The sequence below is a fragment of the Gossypium arboreum genome, chromosome 5 (genome assembly GCF_025698485.1).
Source record: "Gossypium arboreum isolate Shixiya-1 chromosome 5, ASM2569848v2, whole genome shotgun sequence".
Taxonomy (NCBI): Eukaryota; Viridiplantae; Streptophyta; class Magnoliopsida; order Malvales; family Malvaceae; genus Gossypium; species Gossypium arboreum.
This window is the reverse complement of record NC_069074.1, coordinates 88,837,766-88,842,963: the sequence shown is the minus strand read 5'-3', so window position 1 is coordinate 88,842,963 and position 5,198 is coordinate 88,837,766. Positions and strand designations below refer to the sequence as shown.

At 33.0% G+C, this 5,198-nt stretch overlaps 1 long non-coding RNA gene across 1 annotated transcript; it reads left to right on the top strand.

Annotated features, from left to right (window-relative positions):
* The first annotated feature begins 4,155 nt into the window (after positions 1 to 4,155).
* Positions 4,156 to 4,536, top strand: LOC128292797 (uncharacterized). The gene is made up of 2 exons (XR_008282719.1): positions 4,156 to 4,280; positions 4,419 to 4,536. It is a non-coding gene; the product is annotated as an uncharacterized LOC128292797 (long non-coding RNA).
* Positions 4,537 to 5,198: the final 662 nt, after the last annotated feature.

The following is a 5,198-nucleotide window of genomic DNA, read 5'->3' as shown; positions in this document are numbered from 1 at the left end:
TAGATATGTGATGATTGATTGGTGATATATATGTTTAAATAACATGCATGCAAGTTAGGTATGTGAAAGAGTGATTTGGTAATAAATCTGCTTGGGACAGCAGCAGTAATGTGACTTTGGAAAATCACCATAAATTGTGGGAGATGAGTTAGAAGCTGAGTAAATTATGTAATTAAAGCTTAATGAGTCTAGTTTCAAATGAAATAAACTAGAACATATTTTTAATTCTGTACAATGAGAAATTTGAGTCGTAATGAAGAGTGGTCAGATTAGTCAAACAGTGAAACATGGGAAACTTTGAGAAAAATCTGGTATTGATTGGCTAAACCAAAAATTCTGAAAACTTTATGGATAGAAGATATATGAGTCTATTTTCAGGAAAAATTAACAGCACTTGATTTGGAGTTTCGTAGCTCCAGTTATAAATGATTTAGTGACTGTTGCTCAGGAAGACAGCTTGCAGTGAAATTATGATTATGTGGTAAACATTGACAAAAATTTGTTAATGAGCTGCTTATTGATTTCTTATAAGCTTACTAAGATCTGTAGGTGTGGTTGGCCGAATATTGTAAGGGGTTAATACGTGTTCGTATTTAAATAGTTAGATTAACGTGTTAGTAATCCAATTGTAGGCAGTTCGTGTGTGGATCTCGTCGATATATCGCAAAGCAGTGTGTAACTAACACCTTCTTTCTTAGTCTAGATCGGCAAAAGTCGAAAAGCCGAAATGCCGAAAACCGGTATTTTGTAGATTTGCGAGTGTGCGAATGCTCGTGAGGTAAATCGATTAATGTTTTTGGTAAGCTGCAATGTTTGGACTGCAAGGTGCATGATTTCTGCGCCCTCAATATTTTTGGGCTTAATGGGCCAAAATTGGAATGATGGGCCAACGGGCCCAATTCGGTAAGAACCCTCGGTAGTGTTTCTGTTAGTACTTGAAAGGTAGGAATATGCATGAAAAACCCTAAAATAGATAAATTACTGAAATACCTTTAAAAGTGGAAATTTTACAATTTTACCCCTAGGAGATAAATTACCGAAATACCCCTAGGGTTAAATTGACCTAAATGCATGTTTGATGTTGTTATTTACTACATGCCATGTTGTTATTATCGATGCATGGGACCTGAGATATTGACGGAGGAAGTCTGAAAGTGGCTTGTCCACGTCTTGGAGGCTTTGCCTCAATTTATTGATAGCCTGAGCAGACAAATTTGCAAGCTGTGGAGTGTTAAATTTGGGTGGGTTGAGCTATTCCTACATGGAGTGTATGGCTGGTACGGGTGGAGTGTAGTGGTTGGTGGGTTGAGTAGTCTCCCCAAATGGGCTTGCATATGTTTATTGATGTTGCATGTATTTTGAAATGGGCCTATGGGCCATACTGTTATCTGAATAAGGGGTTAAGGCCCAATTTATTGTAATCTGAAAAGGGCTCTGTCCCAGTATCACTGTTACCTGAATGGGCTTAGGCCCAATGGGCTTGAGCTGACTTGGGCTTTGAATGGGTTTTCCTTACACACTGAGTTTCCCCAAACTCACCCCTTCTTTAACCTTGCAAGTGAGCCTTGATATGGGTGACGTGGAGCCGGAGGGGATTCAGAGTGGCCATGGTGAACACTTTTGGGTTTGAAAAAGAGACTGGTTTTCTTAAGTTATTTTTAATTACTATTTAATTTTTGGGTTGTAATAAGGCCATTTTAACTTTATTTTCTTCTTTGATTTTCTGGGATTATATTATTTTAAACAACTTTAAATTGATGGATAATAATTCAAATGGGCTAGACTTAGTGCATGATTTCAAAACGATACTTTTTTTTTAAAAAAATAACACGACGTCACAAATATTCGATTTACCAAATATAATCACTCAAAGAAATTTCAACTTGTTATAACCAAGTGTGGTAATGGATGTGGGCATGTCTAGGATTGGATCCAATCGGAGAGCTTGGTACTTAAGAAGCCTTCATGGCTCACCTCCTCTGTTATGGATACCTAACTGGTGCCCAGCTTCCATTCACTTGATTAGTTTGACAAAAGTCGGCTTTTTTAAAACACTAAAAAGGGAACACGGGTTTTTGACTTCAATGTGGCACGTCGGATATAGGGCCTTAACATCTGGGTCGGGTTTGGGGTGCTACAACAACAATATGAGCAATTATAAAATATGAAATAAAAGCAAGGTTAGTAATAAAAATATAAAGCAAATACATAAGTATACATATAAATATATATATATATATATATAATATGACAAAATAAAAATACAATGATAACGAAAACGATAGTAATAATAATAAAAAGGTATAATAATATATTAGATAGTAAAAAATAATAAATAAATAAAATAATAATAATAGTAATAAAAATGATAATAGTGATATTAGTAGTAATAATAATAATATGGAATAATAATATATACCAATAACAACGATAATATGAAAAATAAGAAATAACAATACACTAATAAGTTTAGTAATAGATCACTAATAATAATAGTCAAAATAATAATAATATATTACTAAGGGTAATGATGATGATGATAATAATAATAATAATCATAATAATAATAATAATAATAATCATAATAATAATAAGAGTAATAATAATAACTTATATTAATTAATCTAATTGAAATATCGAAAACAGCAAAAAAAAAGACTAAATTGAACCTAAAGTAAGAGTTCGGGGCCAATTTGAAAAATAATAAAGAAGGAAAGGACTAAATCAAGCGCGCAAACAAAGAAGAGGGACTAGATCGGGCAATAAACCCTCCCTCCAAAACGCGCAACATCGTAAGGGACCCGATTGAAATCCAAGCATAAATTCGGGGAAAAATTAAAAATCCATAAAAACTTAATTGCGAAGTAACAGAAAAGCAGAAGGGCTAAAAGCGCAATTAGCCCTTCCAATGAAAAACGCACAGATCCTGAGTAGAGCGGGTCAGATCGGGTCGGCCCCCACAAAACGATGCCGTTTTGGGCGTTTGGGGGGCCTAATGAAACGGCGCCGTTTCTCAAGTACTATAAATGCAAAATTTTTTAACAAAAACTCATTTTTTCCTTGTTTTAGAAAAAAAAAACTCCCCCTCTCTCTCATTTCTCTCTAGACGAGGCCAGAATCTGGCGAAGGGACCTTCGTCGACCGCCGTCGCCGGCCACCGTGTCGTACGTCTTTTATTCTATTTTTTTATATTTTTATATGTTTTTAATATATATACGTGAGAAAATGGATTCGAAAACAAAACGAAAATAAATTTAAAATCACCTTAAGTTTTTCGGTTTTGGTTTTTGGTATTTTGGTTCTTCGATTTAGGACTATTTTTCTGTTTTGGCGCTGCTAGAATCACTGTTTTGCCTCAAAATCGAGTGCTTTTTTTGTATTGATCTATATCGCCCAATGTTACAAATGTTCTTGGCTTGGCTTTTTAAAGCCATTTACATGATTTTTTTTATTACTTTTACTGTCTTTTCTTCATCTACTCTGCAGGTGCAAGTGGCAACGTGACAAGGGCGGTGGAGTAGGTGGCGGTGGCAGATGGTCAGAAGGCCTTAGGTGCGGCACACCTAGGGTTTGAAAATTCTGATTTTTGGGTTAGGGTTTTAGGTCTAGTTGGGCTTGGGTAGTTAGGTTTGATTTGGGTCTAAAATTTAGCCTGGGGTCTATTTAGTTGGTTGGGTTTTATTAGGCGGGGCAAATTGGGCTTGTAACAAAAGGGATATGTGATATGGAAGGAAAGTTTCAATTCAAGTTGAAATATATATATATGATTTTCTGTTAACCCTTAACTAGTAGTGGAAAATTTTTTGGGTTTAATTTTATTAGGTTATCATATTAGGGTTTAGTTATATCATGCACTTCTTTTTCAAATGTAGCTTTCCACGTAAGATTAATAATTTTTTTCATGTGTGCGATGCAACATGTTCTACTATTAATCATATTTGACGTGACATTATAAATTTAACAATTGATTTAACTTTTTTCAATCCATTTTCAGGAAAATGACAAACACTATTATTTGAAGGGTTAAAAAAGATTGAAAGAATTAAACGGCAAAAAGACTTTTTTTTCAAAGTTGAAGGGCTAAATTAATCTTTATGTCTAAAAAAAATGGTAAAAAATTGGCTAAAAAATGGTAAAAAAAAAGAAGGCTAAAATAACCATTATGATCACAACTGGAGGCTGCAATTTCCAATTGCATCTCTCCCCTACAATGCTGGAAGAAATTTTGGTAGGGCTTATTGTTGATGATGGTGAAGAAAAGCCATGGCAAATAAATCTAGGTGAGGAAGCCATTTCAGTTAACTATAAGCATTGCTTAGTGGGATGCTTTGTTATTGCCAGTATTTGAGCATTTCCAAATAATAAAAAAACACTTTGGCAAACTATTAAGGGTGTTACGATATATGTTTCCTTTTCAGGTTTTATTAAGATTGATATTGATAGGGTCAAATGCTGAAGAACCATCAACTTTTGTTGTTAATACACAAACAATTGGAGGGGTATGATGAAATGGAAGTTCCTCTATATTCCATGGATTTCTGGTTCAAATTCTTGATTCCCAACATATTAATGTCAGAAGTAATGGCAATTTTCATTGGTTTCTTTATTAGATATTATTTTAAATCTGTCCTACATGGCTTGAGGGGATATATGTGGTTTCGTATCTAGTTGGATGCGAGAAATCCACCAAAAAAGGAAGAATATTATCTTATAAAAAATTTTAGGTTATAGTGCGACTCCATCCAACTCATGTACAAAAGCTTGTTTATAAGCCTAAGGCAATTCATTAGGATGAATGATTCCTTTATAGGAAAAATTAATTTTCTATTATTAAAAATGGAAATTTAGTTATTTACATTTAATTTTGAAGTAAATATGTAAAATTATAAATGATGGTGAAGTTGAATGTAAAAATGTGATGAATTAACATATTTTAAAGTGATGTGAAAAAATAAATAATTTTAGCCTTTTAAGTTGTATATAATTTTAAATTAATAAATAATTAAATTATACTTTGACCTTTCTAAAATAAAAAATTTAATTTAATTTAATTTTTAAAATTACAAATATATAAACATTAAAATGATAAATTTATATTTTAGCGGGTAAAAAGTTTTCTTCCAGTTATATCCAATTAGTGTCGCCAATGTATATCTCAAGATAGTGACTATGATTTGAAATAAAATTACATCTAATTT